Source organism: Papio anubis, chromosome 4, assembly GCF_008728515.1.
Source record: "Papio anubis isolate 15944 chromosome 4, Panubis1.0, whole genome shotgun sequence".
Classification (NCBI taxonomy): domain Eukaryota; kingdom Metazoa; phylum Chordata; class Mammalia; order Primates; family Cercopithecidae; genus Papio; species Papio anubis.
Window position 1 is genome coordinate 124,280,677 of NC_044979.1, and position 3,323 is coordinate 124,283,999.

Below are 3,323 nucleotides of genomic sequence, written 5' to 3' on the forward strand. Positions count from 1 at the left end.
TTTCAAAAGAAAACAGATCCTTATTGCACTTATGCAAATAACTGTATTGCCATAAATTAAGAATACCCACAAATAATTTCCAAATTCTAGAGAAGATAGTTAGAGAGAAACAAATATGCTTCAAATTTTGTTCATAGGTGTATACTTGTTAAAAGCAGTTACTAGCTCAAAAGAAAAGTTTCTTTGACTCTGAAAAGCAAAACAAAGGATGAGCAACATTTAAGCAAAAAATCAAAATGATCAGTTCAGTCTCCTATTAGTTCAGTTCATGCATTTAATTCCTGTCCTGCTTGATATTAATGAACATTTTAGCTCTTCAAGAGTCCTGAACATTTTTCCTCTATTCTGATGTCACAAAATCCAAAATTATCAGAAATCTGCATTCAAGAGCACCTGTAAGAGCTTTATAGCTGATTAGAAAACCACCTTCTAAAGAGGACCAAAATAAGACAACTGTTTATGAATGACAAAAAGTTTTAGGGTAACCATATTTAAAGACACAATTGACAAGGATATCCATTACCTCTGTGGCACACAATAATTTAACATAACAATTATATTATTACTGGTAACATACACTAAGATATATCAGAATTATAGGAGTTTCACATAATTTTGGGACACATACCAGTAACGTATTTACACAAATATAGCCCAAAGAAAGCCAAACATGATTTCATATTTGACAATGCTTCCTGTATAATTTTTATACCAAATAAGCCAAATTTCATCTTTACATTACTGTACTATTAATGTTAAACTCAATTCTTAATAAAACCTTACATATTTACCCAATTTTAATGTTTGACCATAAGTAAGATTTTCATAGACCTTTTATAACCCTTTACAATTTTTTTAAAGAGCATGTTAGTGCTCTAAGAGAAACCTGGTGTGTTTTTATTTTAATGCTCAATTTACAGGAAAAAAAATAGATGATAACTCTTTAACTTTAGTCAATATGTTTACACACAGAACTTCCTTTAGAATCAACCTTCCACAACTTGCTTAAACCTTCAGCTTTATTTTATCCAACTTAAAATAAACCTTTAACCTTTTATCTAGGCAAAAATCCACATTCTCATACCTCCTTATAATCTTTTTACCAAAAGTATATTTTACTTTCTTTACACACCTTGCATGTAAACTATTTCTTCAATAGTTTTTTTATTTTTATTTTTTTTTTGAAATGGAGTCTCACTCTGTTGCCCAGACTGAAGTACAATGATGCGATCTCAGCTCACTATAACCTCAGCCTCTTGGATTCAAGTTATGCTCCTACCTCAGCCTCCCAAGTAGTTGGGACTACAGGCGCCCACCACCACGCCCGGCTAAATTTTCTTGTATTTTTAGTAGAGACGGGGTTTCAGCATGTTGGTCAGGCTAGTCTCAAACTCCAGACCTCAGGTAATCAGCCCACCTCGGCCTCCCAAAGTGCTGGGATTATAAGCGCGAGTCGCTGCACCCAGCCCAGTAATTCTTAAATATATGTTATACTGTTACCTGTCAGCAACCTTTACTTTTGGTGAAAGCCTTGTTAAGTTTGGGGCTTTAATTATGTACTAGGTATGGGGCCCAGGACCTAGACAGAAGTGCAGATAAGGTCTGACTTAGTCTAGTGTTTAACCCTATGTGTTCCAGGCCTTACCTAGCAGTAAAGCAGGCAAGTTGTATAGCTAAGAGTCATAGTGGTATTTTTATAAAGCATTTAGGATATCTAATTACCTTTAAATTGTAAAACAATTCTTGCATAAATCCCCTTTCATAAATTCTTTCATGACTACACAGACAAGCTATGACATGCCTTGACTTTCTGACTTCTGACAACATGCCTCTTTTTAAACAACCAGTTATTTTACTTTAGGAAAAGAAATTACCATACAAGATCCTTTCTTATATAAAATCTCTTTTCTTTAATACCTTTTTGCATAGCTAGGGGCATGGTTAATTTCATATGTCCCTAGGCCTTATCTAGAATTTAACACTCCAAAATAAATTGAACAATTTTTAAGTCAAAGAAGCAGTTTATGGCCTAAAGCATCAACAAACCTAATATTTGACCTGCATAATTTAGACCAAATGTTTACATTTTTAAAGATATTTTTATTTTACCAATAATCTTTGAAACTCTCTTTATTTTTTAACTTTCTTTTACATTGATGTATAGCTTTTAAATAAGTTTTGAATTAGACAAATTTAGTTCCCTTCCAAAAGGACACAATTTTTAGAAAGACTATTTTCCTAAAATATATTTTTCTCGGAAAATACCCAAATAATGAAATATCTGTTGTTTAATTTAATATAGCTTTAGATTCTAAATTATGACAAATTTGTTTATGGTGTCCCATTACATTTATCTAATTATTTATTTTAATCATTTACCTAGATTTTTTACGAAAACCGTGATAGTCATCATTTAAAGTTATGAAACCACCATTGTAATATTAAAACTGAGACAGTGAAAATGATCCGACCTAACTGACTCCGTCTTGTTTCTAACCTCCAAGCTATTCTTGTTCATTAGCTTAGTTTATAGTTTAGCTGTGGAACAAAAATGATAACAGTCCTTTCCCAGAAAAACTTTCTTTATGTCTTTGGACTAGACTTCCTAAAGCCACAAGATTAGAAGTTAGGGTATTTTACTAATAATTAAAGATGTAGTTATCATCATTAAACCAATATCAATATTTTACTTAATAAAAATTACACAAGCAAAGATCATTCTGTTTTGGGCTGAGTTATAGTTAGAGTGCCCAATTTTGACACCGTAAAGTATTTGGCAGGGATAAGTATGAAATTGCCTGATCAATAAACGCAAACAAAAATGTATGCTGGTAATTTTAAGACATGTCTTACTACTTTACCAATGATTTTAAAGCTAGCTTATTTATTAAAGACTTTACTTAAGTCACATAAAGTTGAAAAAGGATTTGACTAGTTTTTCTTTTTCTGTTAAAGTATTTAAGGGCTTTTATTTTTGTTTGAGTCAATTAATTAGAACTCTTTTATATATTTTCCATACTAAAATATGGTCTACATAAGACACAAATACATAGACGTATTAGGCATGCCAATAGAAGTACATTTTACAGATTCTTAAGACCTCCTTTTTCCTATCTTAGACTTGCAAACTCTTGATAACCTGGTTTATTACTGTGGAAGCTGTCAGCTAAATAGCACTAAATCTGCATATTAAAGGAAACAACTCTCAGGTGAAAAATCAAATGGCAAGATTTACATCTTAAGGTACACAGAGAAAAAGTCTGGGTGGTGCTAGAGGGAGGTTAAAGATGGATGCCAGGCCGGGCGCGGTGGCTCAAGCCTGT